Source organism: Monodon monoceros, unplaced genomic scaffold (assembly GCF_005190385.1).
Source record: "Monodon monoceros isolate NGI ecotype Baffin Bay Population unplaced genomic scaffold, NGI_Narwhal_1 Super_Scaffold_2, whole genome shotgun sequence".
Taxonomy (NCBI): Eukaryota; Metazoa; Chordata; class Mammalia; order Artiodactyla; family Monodontidae; genus Monodon; species Monodon monoceros.
Genome location: NW_021703776.1, coordinates 27,404,512 through 27,424,215, shown reverse-complemented (window position 1 = coordinate 27,424,215; position 19,704 = coordinate 27,404,512).

The following is a 19,704-nucleotide window of genomic DNA, read 5'->3' as shown; positions in this document are numbered from 1 at the left end:
AAAACTTCTGGAAACTTGGATTAAGTAGATCTGGCTCTTAATAAGGACTCTGTGGTAATCAGAAACTGTTAATAATGTGTTCATGTCTTGCAAGTTGCAGACTATAGATTATACAGAGTAAATGACATATGACAGAGTCAGGAAATAATAAATAAGAAGAACTCTAACAGGTAGGACCGAATTGTGTGTGCTGATGAAGAATGTCTCAACTTTTTTCTTATAATGTAAGTGATGTTGTACACATTAGAACAGTAAGACACCTTAAAGACCATCTTCACTAATCCCTTCATTTAAAGATGAGGAAACCGCAATTCACAAAGAATAATTTGCCAACAGTCACACTGAGATTTATTGGCAGAGCTGAAACCAGAACTTAAGTTATGTGATTTCTAATATTGTGCATTTTTACTCTGTCACATTAAAAAGTTTTCCCTATTTGAGGAAGGGGAGAAAATGCAGAAGTCTTATTTAATAAATTAATATGCATTATAGAAAATCATATTGAACTTAAAAATGAAAGCTTGATGTTAAGCTGATTTCTCTTAGATGACCAAATATCACCCTGTAAAATTTAAGAACAGTAATCTTAAACACATTGGTTCATTTCCATTGATTCTATGTGTTTATTTTAGCCCAATATATAATACATAGTATCATATAATATCATTCAATTTAATTAGTTCTTATGTTCAGAGAACATGTAACTATGGTAAGAATTACAAGTCCAAGAAGTCACATATTACTCATCTCAAGATTGATTGAATATGAGTAGGCTGATTATATTTTTACTCTGATTTGGATTTCAAAAAGAAGCAATTCTGTTACGCTGTTCAAAAACTTGTTTTGAACTTCTCTTTTCAGTTTTCATGTCAACTGAGATGTTAACAGTTTGTAACCACATCATGAAAATACATTTGGACATTTTTACCATCATACCTGGTATATCTAGAGAGGAAGAATACCAGGTAAAAAAGAGAGGTAGAGGCTGTTTCTTTACACTTCAAAAAGAAAATCATTCTCCTTCTAGTTAAGGTGGAGGAAACAAGACATTTTTCTAACCCTCTATGCCCAGTAAGTACAAAGCTCCAAACGAGAATTGTCATTGCTTTGAATGCAGTAACTGTTTAAAGAGTAGAAATGTTTTAAATGTTCACAGTAAGCGTACTTAATGTCACTTAAGTAAGTTGTCCTATTTATTTATTTGCGGTACGCGGGCCTCTCACTGCTGTGGCCTCTCCTGCTGCGGAGCACAGGCTCCGGACACGCGGGCCCAGCGGCCATGGCTCATGGGCCCAGCCGTTCTGCGGCACGTGGGATACTCCCGGACCGGGGCACGAACCCGTGTCCCCTGCATCGGCAGGCGGACTCTCAACCACTGTGACACCAGGGAAGCCCAAGTTGCCCTATTTAGATGGCAGCTTCCCCATCCCACCTTTTAATCTTGTCCGTTTTATTCCATAGCAGTTTCCACATTCTGACATATTATATTTCCTTTGTGTTTGGTTTCTGTTTCTTTTTCTAAATACAAGCTGCTTGAAAAGATTCTTTTTTCTGTGTTCACTCAGTATGTGCAGTGCCTGGAAAGGTGCTTGACACTTTGACACTTAGAAGGTGCTCAGTAAATATTCTCTTGAATGAATAAATCAATGAAAAGTCATCCACAGTTGTGGTTCAACTTTATCTTAAATCAGATAAAATAGAATATTTGTCTCCTTATGTTAACAAATATTATATTTTAGAAATGTTATCTCTTATAAGTCATCTTACAAATTTAATTTTACTAATATATCAGTAAATATTTTTCATATATATACATTAAAAATTATAGGACACATTAATAGTAGCATGTAGTAATATTTTAACTGCTTAATAATTGCAGCATACACAGAGAGTTTAACTCTGTGGCTTTGACCTTTACCCTGGGAGGAAGAAAAGGTAGTGATTGTGTTTGTTGTTATTATTCTGTTGTGGGAATAATTGCTTATTCTGCAAAAGCACTGTAAGTTACAGTGTTTACTGTCTTATTTTTTGATAAAGAAATAGAATGTGTGTCTTAGTCTAGCCACAAAAAGGGGATGATTCTGTAGCATTTCATGAATTCAAAGATGAGTATTTTTTCCTGTTTTAACATCTGAAAATAGGATGGATCTTACAAACAATGGTATATCATAGTTTGGCAACATTTTTTTCTTGGTGAGACCTAACATGAGGATGTACAGGATAATATATTAGCACCTTAGGTTAGATTAAATAAGGTATAATAAATAATATTAACTCACTTTCTTAGAATTGTTTTCACAATACACTTAAAAGCTTTATTCTTCAAAAACAGCATTCATCTACAGACTCTGTGAGAAATTTTGGCAGAAATATTGTCTTGTTACATTGATTTCAGGTTGCTTTAAGCCTTAGATTTAAAGCGTTTGCTGAGGTAAAAATGATATTTTCATTGTTAAAAGCATATAAATAGATATCTGTTTGGATTACAGTTGATATTTTTATGTGTTGCCTAACTCTTAGTACCATTTACATCTAATAGTTAATTCTCAGATCTCACTTGTTGCCATATTTAACACAGTGGCTCTCTTGATCACTTCATCTTTCTCTAAGGATCACACGCGGATCCAGAGCCCCACACACTTTGCTTTTTCTCCCCTCTCACTAGCAGCTTTTTCCTAGTCTTAGTTGCTGATTCTGCCTCATCTCCCTGACTTCTGAACATGGAACATGCCTGGGATCAGTGCGTGCACCTGTTCTTTCCTCTACCTGCACTCCCACCCTTGACGATCTCATCTCTTATAAATGCCATCTACATGCTGGAGACTATCAAAAATATACTTCTACCCCGACTGCTCCCCTCACCTTCTGACTTTAATTCGCTCTTGTCTTCTCAGTGTTGCCAGGTGGATGTCCAGTAGGCAAATTTAACGTATTCAACACCCAAATCTGGGTCTCCCAGCAAGCCTCCTCTTGAGCACCCTCTCTCACATTCTGTATCTAGTCTCTCAGTTAATGGTGTTAGCTCCGTTTTCACGTCGCATGCAGAATCCGACCATCACTTTTTGCCACCTCCATAGCTAAAATTCTGCGTGTTTCATTCACCGAATTTTGACCTTTTCCAGATCTTTGCTTCAGTTTAACTTTTCTTTGAGGCCTTCTGTAAGCATCCTCTTTAAAACTGCAAACCTCGGGGCTTCCCTGGTGGCGCAGTGGTTGAGAGTCCGCCTGCCAATGCAGGGGACACGGGTTCGTGCCCCAGTCCGGGAAGATCCCACATGCCGTGGAGCGGCTGCGCCCGTGAGCCATGGCCGCTGAGCCTGCGCGTCTGGAGCCTTGTGCTCCGCAACGGGAGGGGCCGCAATAGTGGGAGGCCCGCGTACCGCAAAACAAACAAACAAACTGCAAACCTCAACTGGGGGCATTCTCCATTCTTCTCTTTTTCATATATTTTTTCCGTAGCCCTTGTCATGGCCTGTGTGATATGTATATTGACTACTCTGTCTCTCTGTACCCATCCATCCTTAATAGAATGTAAGCTCCATTGGGAGCAGGAACATATCTATTTGTTTCTATGTTTTATCCCCAACACCTGGAAGAGCGTCTGTCACATTGCAGATGCTCTATAAGTAATAACTGAATGAATTTAAAACTATCAGCATTACCACCATAGGAAATACTCCTTCATTCTGGCTCTCCTTCCCTCCCTTCCTCCCTCCCTCTCTCTCTCCCTTCCAGGAAAACATATCACTTGACCTATGTTTCATACCTATGACTCATAGAGCATATACTTTAGTTAGCTGTGCATCCACACTTAGGACAACTCTTTATAAAAAACGATTTTTGAATTCTCTTTGCTCATATTATAGTTCAGCAGTTTTTCCACAAGCATGAATTATTATATAGAAAATTAGTGTATATTATGTTGAATACTTTTAAAAGTAATTTAATATGTTGTTTATACAAATCAATTAAATGACAATGGCTACAAAGTAGTTAATAATGTAAAAATATCCCCTTAAGAAAAAATATTTAAACCTAAATTTCCTTTCATTCTTGAAATTCTAAAGCTTCCAGAGAAATTCTGCACTTTCAGAGAAAGTGGAGATTTGCAATAACTATTCATTGTGTAACAAAAAGCTTGTAAAATAGTTGCTCGTCTGAACTTAAGTAATTTAATTAATGTTGAAATTTTTATACATATTTTTCATTGTCTAAGCGCTTCTTGATTTTCCTCTTCTTTATATTTCACCAAATAAGCTATGGTGAAAACATTAATGTGTACAATGTTATTACTATATTGCTATTTATGATAATATCAGAATATTATTTACTTATAACAGTATAATTGATAAATACTGTGAACAAATATAATCCATTTTTAAAATATAGTCCTGATCATTTTGCTATTGGTTTCTCAGATTGACAAAAATGATAAATCATGTTAGATATTATGTCTAACTTTTTAAGGAATGAAACTCCAATTACTTAGATTAATAATTTTCTTTCTCTTATTCATTTCACAATTGCTTAATGTCCTCTAACAGAAATATACCACATTTGAGCATATCATTTTCTGGTAGCTAGATTTTCTAATAACTGACACTGCTGTATTACTAAATTCTATTGTTCATTTCAATTACAAGTTTATGTTGTGACATTTAATAATATCAAACAAATAAATATATTCCCTTGCCATAAATAAATTTATTACAAAATTCTCTAACATTCTTGTTTATATTTATGGTATGTTTCAACCAAAGCAGCCTAGCTATTTCAAGATGCCCCTTCATCTTCTTTTCTACAAATGTCCAACCATTTCATATGATTAGAGATTATGCTGACAATAGTAATTATAAAAATGAATTGCTATATTTTAACTTTGCATCCTATAGTCTTTTTTTGCAAGAAAGACAAAAATATTTTCAAAATGCAAGTAGTATAGATATCTTGTTATATCAGTGTCATGTCTCTGTAGCTTTAAGTTTAAAGCATTTGGTGAAGTAAAATGTTTTCATTTTTTAACATTTTAAAGAAAAGCAGTTAACTTGAATAGCAGTTTTTCATATTTTATACATCTGTATTGAAACTTTTCATGGGGCTTTGTTCCTACCTGTCTTGGAATTCTGGAATGATTATGTCTGTGATACTCTTGGTTTTTCTTGAGTAAACCTGATTGTTTAAATCACTCTGAATCATTTTTGCAAAATCAAACTCAATACTATTCTTAGTATATGTTATGGATATGGGGGTAAAATCTAAAAATAAAGGTTAGCACTCTTATTGCTAATATTATACTTAGAAAAGACCTTAAAGTTGCAATAGTTCCTGCTTTCGTGTTTTAAAGGAAAGGACAGTAAAACCTAGAGAGGTCTTGAACCGCTATAACAAAATGCTACCAACTGGGTAACTTATAAATAACAGAAATTTATTGCTCGCCGTTTTGGAGGCTTGAAGTCCAGGATCAAGGCGTCAGCATGGTTGTCTTCTGGTGAGAGCCTTCTTCCTGGTTCGTAGCTAGTGCCTTCTTCTTGTGTCCTTACATGGCGGAAAGAGCTAGGGGGCCTCTCTGGAGCCTCTTTTTATAAGGCGCTAATCCCATTCATGATGGTTCACGCTCATGACTTAACCATCTATCAAAGGCTCCATCTACGAATGCCATCATCTTTGGACGTTAAGATTTCAACATATGAATTTTAGGTGGGTGGGGGGGGCGGAAACATTCAGACCATAGCAAAGCCACATAAATTATCTGAGGCAAAAAAGCTTGTTGGTGGCAGAACCTGGCCTCAAATTAGTATCAGGAATCCATGATGATACTGCTTTCTTCCAAATGGTAGTCAAATATTTGTTTATATCATGATGTTTTCCATTAAAGACCAATCCATTATTACAAAATGTCGCTCAGTTATGGTTGCTGTTAAAAAGAATGAAAAATTCTAGGAGGCTGAAAATGAAGTATCTTGGTTTTGCCCTTTGTATGAGGACTGTGTTGATACACTAAGTATAATTTAAAGTAATGGAGCCATTCAAAGAATGTGTGTTACCATATAGTTTGATATTAACTTCCCATATATTTCAGTGTTAAATGCTTTATACATCAGTTTACGTATTTACTCCATATTCTTTACATATTACATAGGTCTTCTAACCTGATATCATCTGTATAAATAAGTGAACACGAAATGAAAATACTATAACTGCTGTGATATCCTGTATTTTTAAGAACATGAGTATTGTTATCTCAGGTTAACTCATAAAATAACTCCATGATGTACTTTTCTTGTGCCTGAGCAGAGTTACACTGCATTTGTCGTGTTTACAGATACATCGTCTGCTAGCCGTGAAATGAAATCATGTTTTAGTTGGCTCATTCTTTCTTTTATAACTTCTAATCAATTCCATGTTGATTATCATTATCAGACTTTTGATCCACCTTTGTTAACAGCTTATTAACTAGTACTTAAGAGGTAGCATTATGTTTCTTCATCTACACCTCAATATTTTCTTTTATTCATAAAGCATAACCTATCTACCTTTCTAATTCCTTACAATATTGGGTTGGCCAAAAAGTTCGTTCGGGTTCTTGGTAAGATGTTATGGGAAAACCCGAACGAACTTTTTGGTCAACCTAATACTTAGGTTCTCTATCACAAATTTACATGTGATTTTCAGCTTATTAAAGAATCTCATTTATTTCTCTTAGAAAATTTATAGAACGTTGTATCGCCCAAATTCATTTAGAGTTTAATAAGTCAGAAGAACAGATTTTTTTTTTTTATGTTTTTCCCTTTAATTTGTTCATTTCTTACCTATCTAAAAAACATTTATTAGACTTCTCCTTTGAGCCTAGTCAGCTTCTATGGGCTATTTAAGGGAGATTTAAAAGAATATACATTTTCTGTGTTTAATCACCTTCCAATATTTTTGGAGAGACAGGAGGTGTGTACAGTTCAGGCAATATACAAGATAATTTGACTGTACGTTAGTGTGGTAGAAAAAAATGTGATCGTGATAGAGAGTGAATATTTTGACTTGGAATTTATCCATAAATGCTTTTTGGATGCGATTGGATCTGGGAGAGCAGGATATCATGCACAGGGAGAAGGAAATGAACATGATTTGGATGGCATGTGTTAGTTGACCATCTTGACTGGAACAGGGAGTACACATTGAGGAATATAGAGAGAACGTAATTTATGTGAGGAAGGAACTGGCATACCAAGCAAGGGAGTTTATATTTTAATTAGAGATGGCATTATGAAAGCAAACACTTTATGAAAACAAACAAATCTGGAAACATCAGGCACTCCCAAGATTGTAGTCTACAGCTGGAGTCCAGAACACCAATTGTACTAACCCAGGCATATAGTAACAGCCCCTCAAGGCTTCCTTAGTGACCTTGAAAATGGAGTAAAAAAATTAATCCTAGACATAAAGAAACATGTATATTACTAAATGACATGACTGACACACATGACAGCCTTGTTTAGTAGTTAAAGAATAGATACCGCCTTTTCTTCCCATGCGTATGTTACTTCTCTATTTGATAAAGAGAAATAAGAACAGATCTGAAAGCAGGCTTTCTGATAACCGACTCTGCACTAGATATGATCCCATAACACTGATCCTTTAGAAAGCAAGATTGAAGTAAGCTGAAAAAATTAACCTCTTTTAAGAAATAGGTTTATGTATGTTGCCTGTTAATTATTTTCAGAATATTTATGTGCACTTTACTAGAACTACATAATATCCCTGTTAGGTTGATGACATATTAACATACTAAATTTACATAAAAGAACTATAACACTCTGAGTGGTTAATTAAATTCCTGAAGATAAGATGTCCTGTAGGAGGCAAAGCCAGGACTTCCATCAGGCCTTAGGGCTTTATTGCTCTTTCCGCTACGACATGATTCTTCCCTGTTCATATTTCTCTGTGTCCTTTATAAAATAATCGCTGGAGAAGTTGACATATATTAAAAAGTCAGATTTTAATAGTAGAAGTTATATGACAGAAATCTACAAATAGCAAAATATCAAAAATGTTTCCCCCAGTTGAAAATCTTCTCCCAGTTGATGCACATTCATTTTTAGCAACAATAAGGCATACTTTATCTTCCAATGGTAATTATTTTCATCCTTTTTACAGATTTGAAGTTAAAACATGATTATAGACAGTTGTATAATTTAATTGCTTTAAACCTTATCATAAAATACCATTTATAGAATATAATAATTTTTCTTAAAATATATGAATTTACAAATTTTCCCTAGGTGGGTGGATGATATATGTGCCTGTTTCAAATGGTTCAAATGCAATATTTGAGAAATCAAAGTTGCGTGCCTACTTTACACTGATGCTTATCATGGTCACTGGCAGTCATCCCTTTTTGAGTGAGTAAGTAAAATAGTACTTATTCACTTAAACTTAAAATAGTTAAGTTACATAGTAACGTTCAAAAAGAGAACTCTTTATTAGAGTAATGCAATACAAGAATTTTATTGAACAGTGCCTGAAAAACTGATTTTTTTCAAGTGCCAGGGATAGGAGGATATCTTTTTCTCTCATCATTTTATAATCAAGAATTTTTTCCTGTTCTTTGACATTCCAAAAGATGCATGCATGCACTATTACAATTGAACTTCACATTCTTTCTTGGCCAAGAAAGCAATAACCTTTGCATTTCTACTTTTCTCTAAGTGACTTGCATATTTTACCGCTTAGACACTGCTCTCCTACCCCGTTTGAATCTGGGTATGTATTTACTTAGGAAAACATTTGTGCTGTGAATGTTTTAGCACTATGGTGGTTGTAAAGACAGGATGAGTATTTAAATATGTGCTTAATTTCTGCTAAGTTCAATGTTGTGCTTTGTCTTCTAGATTAAAGTCAGCAATTAACAGAAGGAGACAAAGGGGAAGTATAAAGGTGATAGTAAAGAAAGAATCACATTAAAATATTTTCTTATTATAAAACTTTCTCCACTGAGACCAACGGGGATATAGGGAGAGTGAAACTTAACAAAATTTCCCAAATTACTGATGGGCATTTGCTCGGTTCCCAGTAGGTACCAACAGGATTCGTTGGCAGATGACACCCAGTTGGGGGAACGGAACTATCTTAATCTGTATTAAGGAATGATCATCGTAATGGCTAATGTTTATTTTACACATACTATGTGGAGAGGGAATTTAATGTGTACTATTTCAAATCAAATAACATATCAAAGTTGCCTTTTTTCCTAAATTTTGAAGAAATTCTTGTCTAGAAAATGGTAAAACTAGAACTCATGCCCAAGCCCACCTGACTCCAGATTTCAAAGTTTTTACGATTTCATTGCCCCTCTACATACAGGGGTTTTCTGCAACATTCTCAAGTGAGGTGAGAAAAATGTGATTCTGAAAACTCTTGGAAAAAGATACCCAGAAATACCAAGAATGTTCCTGACCCACTCAGTCATTCCTCCTATTTTCTGTGGATATGAATCTTTGTAGCAGACATGGGGTCATTCTATTTTGATCCAGATTTTCCCTATGTTTCTGGTAGTCTTAAGGCCACACAGGCTTTTAAAGTCTTCATGGCATTTAAGTTGTGACACGTGGAGATTTTTGCCTGCTTCATCACCATACATCATATAAGTGGGCTGGTGAAGGAAAAAGGAAGAGATCGACTGCTTCTTTCATTTATTTAACACATATATGCTCATCTCCTACTCCATGCCAGACACTGTGCTAGACTTTGGGGATACAGTGGTGAATGTGATTCATGTCTTTGCTTTCATGTGGTTTAAAAGAAGTACATGTGTCTGCAGATGGAGATTACACTTGTTCTGGAAGGTACAAATGCAAATCTTATGAGATGTAGGGAATGGCCTAAATATTATTTGGAAACATTTTTTAAACTGTGATTTTACCATACTATAACAATTTACTCTTTTGAATACTTTGAAAAAGTACAGCAGTTATAATTTAAAGCTACAGTTCTTTATGTGTATAAACTCTTTTGGCTCTTACAATATCCAAATAAGCTTTCAGAAGTAACTTTAGGTTGGCTTACCCTCAAAACTGTTTCTAGATATTAATCTCAGTTCCAAGACTTTTGTGAAACACATTTAGTAACCCCAAGTTGAATATTCTAATATAAAAAGCATTTATTTTTCACTTGGCCTTTATTATTATTTTCTAACAATTTCCATGTCCAATAAAGCAAGTGTGTTCTTTTGGTTAGGATTTCATTTTGGTAGCTCATGTTGCCAGTGCTCAACAAACTGGAAGTACAGAGAAAATAATGTATTATTATTCCTGCAGCATGGGATCTGATCTTATCTACTTGTGCATGGAAAAAAACTTACATTGTGGGATGAAAGTTGGGAACTTTAATGCCAAATTACACAAACACATTTGCTAGCATGAAAGGAGAACATGGGAGTTTCCAGGTTTCCTTTTAAGTTTCATACCCACTTAATATCTTTGGAAAAATAGTTGCTGTCATAGTTCATGGAAAAATGGCGGAACTTTAACATTTTTTGAGAGCTACCTATATGCCACACAAGGTCATAAGTGCTTTCCATGCATTATCTCATTTTATTCTTGTAACAACCGTATTTAATAAGAACTGACAATCCTGTTTTACAGACGAGGAAACTGGACTTAGAGAAATTAAGTGAATTCTTTCAGGATGTAAAGCTGATAAGTAGCAAAACGAGGATTACAACCCAAACCATCCTAGAGCCAGGGCCTAAGCCCTTAAGGCGGTGTTACCCCTGGGAGATTCAAGAATTTTATAATAGTTGCTATAACACATGGTAAAAATAAAAGAGGTTAATTATTGAGGATTTTGAGAGATTACCTAAAGTGAATTCTGTATTTTAAAATCCAGACCACAGTGCTAGTTTCACTTATGAGTTAACTTCAGAGGTTGTATCGTAGGAGGTGATATGATATTTTCTCTAAGAGAGAAATATGTAAAAAATAAAAACGAGTACACATCTGTAGCTGTGTGCTCAACTCAGGAATCTCCTGCTTATTCTAATTGAGGCAGAAAGATTTGGGATGGTCATTTATTTTTTATCTCTTTACTTATTTATTTATTTACAGTCAGCAGTCTTTTATTTGTGTACAAGGTGCTCTGCCACTAATTTCTGTGAGATCTCAGGGAATCACCGCGCTTGGTTGCTTAAGCTTAAAAATGAATGGGTTGCAATTGAGGAACATTCTACAAAATAAGGAATCAGTACAATTAAAAAAAATCAGCATCGTGAAGGACAAAGAAACTGAGGAACTGTCCCCAATTAAAGAAGGTTTAAGAAACAAGGAGACAGAGGTGTGATCCTGGATTGGATCCTAAACCAGGAAAAAAGACATTGGTGGATCAATTGGCAAAATTTAAATGAGGTCTATAAATCAGTTGACAGTATTATATCACATTTAATTTTCTGGGATGGTCATTTAAATCCACTTTTTCAGATACAGCTGGTAAGGATGGGATTAAACACAGCCCAGAAACTGATATTAAATTTACACAATGTTATATGTCAATTATATCTCAATAAAAAAGAAAAAGAAACTGATACTGGTAGCTAGGGAACTAGATAAGGATGGCAAGGAGGGTGGAAGGGAAAATTGGATAGCCAAATATTCAGCACACGACTTTAACAGAACAATCATCCAAAAAAAAAAAAAAAAGCAAAATATATTTACATAAGAAAGATGTTTAGAAATAACAGGCTACCTGATATAGAAGTTGAAATTTCTGGTACCTTATCAGTCTCACTTCATAAGACAGCAGCCCAGTCCATTCTTCACACAGCCGGTATGGCTCATGCCCTGGGCAATTGCAAGTTACTTTTAAAATACAAATGTGTTAGTCTAGGACCTACTCTCTTATATGTATTAAGAGAATGTAGGTAAAAGGAATGAATTCACATTTACCCATGAGCTTGTTAACAAGGTCCACACTATGCTTCCATATTGCATATCTGGTATAACTAATAGTGTTTCTGAAAGAAAGTGTTATAGAGTCATACTCGAAAACATGATATCTTCATATGAAGGTATATATAAAGTTTAAAACTTGTGTTAATTATAAAACAATACTCTATCATTTTACAATAATGCTATTTGGTCTATATATTATATTTATTTTTAGTTTTATTAGTGTCTGATCCACATGAATTGAAATATGCATTTTGAAGACAGTAAATATGTATTTATACAAACTTACGTTATACAAACTTATGTTATACAAACATTAAATGCTTATGCAAATATGTATTTGAATAATAATTGAATATAGAAGGAATTTTTTTTTTTTGCGGTACTTATGTTATACAAACATTAAATGCTTATGCAAATATGTATTTGAATAATAATTGAATATAGAAGGAATTTTTTTTTTTTTGCGGTACGCAGGCCTCTCACTGTTGTGGCCTCTCCCGTTGCGGAGCACAGGCTCTGGACGCGCAGCCTCAGCGTCCATGGCTCACGGGCCTAGCCGCTCCACGGCATGTGGTATCTTCCCAGACCGGGGCACGAACCCGTGTCCCCTGCATCAGCAGGCGGACTCTCAACCACTGTGCCACCAGGGAAGCCCTGGAAGGAATTTTTTAATATATGCTTTTAATATTCCATCTCAGGGCTAGTAGATATATGAAGATGTTCTAACATGCACGATAGCTCTTTGAATAGGTGGGAGAGACAACCTCAAATCTGGTATGCTGTAAATACAGCAATTTTGTAAGCTTGTGTAAATAATACTTGGCACGTTTGCAGATCTGGAATGGTTTAAATGTAATTGATTTTTTTAACTTTTTAACTTACCAAAACCTAATTCAGTATTAACATAAGATCTAATTTTGTTCAGCTTTCAGTCAGGAGATATTGCTTTCCTATTTTCTGGGTTATTATAGTCAATAAACTAAAAATTATTTTTGAGCTCCTGCTATATATCAATGTTTTGCTGTGTTATGATAATCATAGGATGTTAATAATGAAGTTAGATCAACCACATTTTGTAAGCTGTTATGAATTTCAAAATATACTTTATAACAAAATAACAATTTTAAGGTTAGTAAAAAAAAATGTAAAAAATTGATCTTGGATAAAATATAACTTTTTAAACATGACTTTTTTTCATGCAAGAAAAGTTCTTTTAATTAACTATTTAATACTTTACATATGTCAAAGGATGTCAGCAACTTATAAAATATAAAGTACGTAAACTTCTTAAGTAACATCATAACTAGAAAGGGTAATTTGTTTAAAGAAAGTGAAATGTAAAGAACACTGATAAGAGTTTGTGAAAGATCTTTTTACGCATTTTAAAAATAAAGGTGGGGGTAGGAATGGAAAACAGTACACTGAATTAAATAGGATAGATGGATAGGATAGATGCAAAAAAATTAAAATGTGTATGTGTTGTATTATCATCCAATATAAAGGATATACTGAATTGTAGCATATGTTATTGCTATATTTTGAGTACACCATTGAGTATAGTATATCCTTCAATTCTACATAGCCCGCAAGGTTATTTAAAATTCCCTGTTTTCCCCTTTGAAGCTAGTATCCTTTCTGGAAAAGACACCAAAAGAAGCCTGATCCTTTTAATCTTTTAAAACAAGTGAAAATATTAAAGCCAAGCATTATACATATTCACCAGTGTGTATTCTATTTTGATTCTGTTTCTTATATGAAGTTATTATTTGATTGGATATTTAGTTATTTTCTCTTTCTTAAAGAACTACATCATTTATTTTTTCATTGAAGTATAGTTGATTTACAATGTTGTATTAATTACTGCTGTACAGCAAAGTGATTCAGTTATACATATATATATATATATATATACATTTAAAAAAAAATTCTTTTCCATTATGATTTATCATAGGATATTGAATATAATTCTCTGTGCTATACAGTAGGATATCCATTCTATATATAATAGCTTACATCTGCTGACCCCAACCTCCCACTCCATCCCTCCCAAATCCCCTCCCCCTTGGCAACCACCAGTCTATTCTTTATGTCTGTGATTCTGTTTCTGTTTCATAGATAGATTCATTTGTGTCATATTTTACATTCCGCATATAAATGATATAATATGGTATTTATCTTTCTATTTCTGACTTCACTTAGTATGATAATCTCTAGTTGCATCCATGTTGCTGCAAATGGCATTATTTCATTCTTTTTTTATGGCTGAGTAGTATTCCATGGTATATATATACCACATCTTCTTTATCCATTCATCTGTTGATGGACATTTAGGTTGTTTCCATGTCTTGGCTATTGTGAATAGTGCTGCTATGAACATAGGGGCACATGTATCTTTTTGAATTACAATTCTGTCCAGTTATATGCCTAGGAGTGAGATTGTTGGATCATATGGTAATTCTATTTTTAGTTTTGTGAGGAACCTCCATACTGTTTTCCATAGTGGCTGCACCAACTTACATTCCCACCAACAGTGTAGGAGGGTTCCCTTTTCTCCACAGCCTCTCCAGCATTTGTTATTTGTAGACTTTTTAATGATGGCCATTCTGACTGGTGTGAGGTGATACCTCATTGTGGTTTTGTACATCATTTAATTTGAATGAGTAGCACTGGAAGCACTCCAGATACAATTGTATCTTATCCTTCATGACAAAATTCAGACCATCACTGATTGTCCCCACTTAAGCCATAGAAATGGAGTTTGTTTATTTACTTGCATGGTCATTTGTTTGTTTTGGTGGTAACCTGTGATTATTTTCTTCATTTATCTTCATACTTTTGGAAATCATATAATAGTTCCCTGAGAACTCTTTTTATTTTACAGCCCTTATAAACTCTAGGCATATGTTCAGGTCATTATTAAATGTCTTTAAAACCATAATTTGCTTTTGTACTTAAAGAGAATCTTAATAGAAAATTAAATCAAATGCAGTAATTAAAAAATGGCTAATACACATTGATCACTTACTATGTATTGGGCATGGTGTAGTGCTTTACATCATGGTTTATAATCCTTATGACAAATGAGTTAAATACTGGTATAATCTACTATTTCAGATGTGATAAGTGAGACACAGTGAAGTTAAGTAACTTTCCCATCAATAAACAGGAGACCAGCGGCAGACCTGGGCTTTGTGCCTGTGTGCTCAAGCAGCATGCCACTCTACTTCTGACATGTCCTGGAGGAGTTATGGAAGGTATAACTGGGCATGTTTAGAAGTATAGGCAGAAGAAATTGAACAATGCAATCATATAAGTGTACAAAAATGAAAATTATAATATTAGTTTATGTATAATAGTTACAACTTTATTTTCAAATTATTTTTAGTGTTTTAATAGCAGAACTAAACCAAATGTGAGAGTATTGACTGGGTCATAGTCTTGAGAACTTTTGAATTTCTGGTAATAGCTGGTAGATCATCTGTGACAAAATTCAGAGTTCTATTACAGATAACTGTCTTCAGAGACCCAGCCTTTTCTGGGCTAGCAGCCCCTACAAAGAGCACGTGCAAACTTATCTTGTAATATTTGCCTAAGAAAGACACAATAGCCATCAGTTGTTGAATTCAATTTGCTAAAGATAAATTTTAAAATATTAATGACTTTCACATTTAATTACATTAAAATTATTTTATTTATCTATCTATTTACTTACCTATTTAATTTATTTATAGCAGAGTAGGGTCGATTATCATGAAATTCAAATCTGATGTGAAGACTGAGTTTCTAAATTCTGCATATGACACTTAGGTCCCTTCACATGCTGCCTATTTTTATTCCCAGATAGTTTTATGTTTATGAAGTGAATTATTTAAACTCTTCTTGCTATGCATATGGAATCCTTACATTGCTAGAAATGTTTATTTCCCTTAGGCATTTCATTAAATAGTGAAGAAAGAAATAAATTGTGTTCATGTGTTTAGCACATCCTTTTGCTTTTTAAAAAAGTCATTTAACTTATCATAAGTGTTTTGGTCTCAGAACTACCTGCATTCCTGGAGAATTTATGGGAATACGAAGTTCAGGGTCACATTTTTTCTGCTCTGTGCTGTTTTTCAGATTAAGAAGTTTGCTTTTAGATACTGGAGTTGCTGGCAATTCGATTGGATTTCTCGGTCTGTTTATTTAAAAGTGTTAGGAGTTTTAAAGAGAATCCTTATAATTGTTCTATATCACATGCCTTAAAAACGTAATTTAATTAGTTCATTATTATTTACTAGTTTCCAATAGTTACAACCTTTAGATCCTATATTAAATATAGTGTGAACCCATATTATAATTTAGTTTTACTATAGGAACTTACTTTACTATTTCCTATACATAAGTAGTTTTATTAAATAGGTTGATATCATTTTTACAGCTTGGCAACTAATAACCTCTGTATATTGTTTTTGAGGATATGATGAATCTCTTGTCTCACAGTCCTGTAAAGTATCTACTAAGCAATAAAAAAAAAACTTTGTTTCCTTCTTGTAGCGTAACTAATCTTTTCAATAAATATTTTTAATTGGAAAATATAACATACATGTGAAAATTGTAAAAAACAGCACCACCACACAGGTCAGGAAATAAAAAGAAATTCTTAACTGTACATGTTTGTCTGTCATCCCTATGCTGGTGCTGTGCTGTTCTCTTTGTGTGTCTTTGCACTGCTCCGTCCTTGTAAGCGCTGCTGAAGTAAAAGCACCATGAGAATATTTTTAAGTGTAATAAGATACCTATGTTGCTTTGAAAGACAAGCTACATGTGGTGCACAATTATTTCTGCTGATACAGAGACCATGGGGCCAATAAATTAATTTGTATATAGAAAATTTGTGTATTCGATCATTGAAGAGTCAATTTTTTAAAAGACGTAAATCCATTTATTGCCCACATAGCAGAAATAGTAGATCAGTATTGTGAAGTCTGGGAAAATTTTTATTGGGCACATAACTCAATGTCTAAATTAATAGCTAAATGTGTGCTTTAGGAAAGAAAGTTAAAGCTTTTGGATATTTACCAGAACATGATTCTGTTTTGATGCTAATGATATTCCTAAAAGATAAAAGGAATAAAATAGAGAAACTTCTCAATAACAGACACATGGTTAACTCTTTTTATTTCAAGAAAATATGATTGTTTTGCCTTCTTAATTACAGTAATTCCTACTCTGCTTTATTCAATATTTCATTTACTTAAAAATCTCTTTTTAAACTGCCGAGGGCACGTATCAGAATATTTGAAGTGTAGGATGTTAAGTTTTAAAAAACAATCAGTTTAAATAATATACATTTATATTTTGAATACAAAAGGCAGACATTAAAATTTGACAAGATATCCTATAATTCTCAAAATGTATGTCAGAATTCCAAAGCGTGAGGGATAAGATTATCTTGGTCATGAAAAGATGCATGGATCAAAATGCTCTCTAAAAAATGAGAATTTGGAAAGAAAAATCTTAAACCTTTGAATTGTGGATTATTCAAATTTAAAGAGAAACAAACTACGATTATGCTGTTGTTTCTTTCTCTGACCCAACAAATTGATAACCATTAGTGATCTGCTTTGAGTAGCCAATTAATATGAGATACAGGCAAAAGAAGATGGCTAGCAAAGTCATTTATAGCCATGTCTTACTAATTTTTTCTAACTGTGTTAATTATTTGAGCAGTTTGGGCGTCGGAGGCACTTGATTTCTTTAGGACTTCTTTACAATGTAAGCATGGTTTTGCTGTTACTGTCATGTTCAGGAAAAAAGTGTAACCCACGATATTAAATCTAACATGTTACACATGTATGTTTTGAAATCTCATTATTCTATTATTTTTTATTGAGCTGGATTCATTAGAGGTAAGATCGTGGAGAATTTGATCTGGCTCTAAGTACAAGGCTATAAGTCTTCCAAACTCAAGTAACATGTAACAGTGGTGCTTTGGTGAGCAGGGATTTATACAACAATATACTTTCAGTGTACTTTAGAAATACAAACATTGTGTTTAAACCACTGCAAAATAAAAATGGAATTACTGTAATTTATTCTTACTGACATAGAGTTTAGCATGTAAGTCTCTTTTTTCATGATCTCTGAAAAATCAGATGGTCTGACAGACTCCTGTGGAATATATCAATTGATGAAGAATTTGTGACATCTGAAGGCAATGAAGTCTATTAATGGACAGTTAAAATTCGTCAACCAAAAGTTCCTACCCTATAAATTCCATCCATTGGTAATAATACTGTACACTTGAGCAGTGATTGCATACTGTCGATGGTACTAAAGTAGTAGAATATCATGTATATTAGAAAACACAGAAAGAGAAATTGGAAAAGGATGACATAAAATAAATGTAAATGACAATTTTAGTGTTCCAAGCACCCTTCCAGTGAGCCTTCATTCATCTCACTTGCATTCTGCTTTGATGTCACTGCACTTGATCAATGGAATGTAAGATATCTCTCTGCAAACATAAAGTTTCTCCTTGTTTGCCTATGTTGTCTCTTTGTTGTTCAAGTTTATTCTATAATTTCTGTTTGGTTCTTTGTCGCTATGTTCCATTTCCCTGCCAGGAAGTAATGTTACTAAATTGATCAGTCTATGTACTCTATAGGAAAACCATCTGATCAAACAATAACTGAAAAATATGAGTTACAGTTAGGCTAAAGTGAGTTTATACTGGTAGTACCTTTAATTTGGGGATGGTCATAGCTCTTTGTGTCTCATGAGTAAGATAAAAAATTCTCAAGTGACCTCATGTGCACCACCACAAAGGTATGAAGGACAAGGAACTCTTTATAAATTAAGAAATCAAGGATTCTTTTTCTCCCTTCTCCAACCTACACACACACACACACGCACACACACACAAGCACACACATACCTGAGAAATGATCCTATGTCTAAGTTCAAGGTTTTCAGGTGTGAAGACTTATCATGTATTTTCTTTTCCTATGCATATGGTCTATTTTTTCACTATAATTATATGTTCTTGCAACAAATAGATATAAATAAGAGAAATCAATGAAGTTCACATGTAAAATTTTCTATTCCTTGCTCCTCAAATAATATTTTTGACGATTTACCATCCATCTAATAAGTTCTGGACTCTTTGTATTCCTTTGGGAAATGGCACAAGGCCTTCCTGAGTGTGAGATTATGCATTTGGAGCTCTGATTTAGTGGAACAGTGTGTAAAAATCTCTCATAATCACAACACTCCCCATTGGCTCCACATCTGAAGATCCCCAAGGGTGCTGTTTGTCCCAGTGAACATGTGGAACAGATTATGTGCAGTTAATTGGCTCCAGGTCGAGCTTGTTACAGACAGTAGCATGCAGTATAACCTATGCAATTCACCAAATCCACCCACTTTAGGTTAAATCACACCTACTTCTCTCTATAATTCCTCCCAGATGCGGGACACACACACGTGTAGGTACAAAAAACACACAGATACACACACTGACATGCACTGGAAGATAGCAAAATATCAATAGATTATTGGAGACGTCGTTGGCAATACATTTAACCCATAAATTATCTCAATTAAAAGATTAACTATTGAATTCAAAGGATTGTTGGGAGGAAAAACAAAGAATTAGGAGAAAAATATATAAAGTTTAAAAAAAAGTTCCAGGAGTTTCAGAATTTTTGTTTTATTTTGTCCCTCACCCTTAACAAATGGTTCAGCACGTGTGGGCACTTATCGGAATGTCATACTAGCAAGGAAAGCA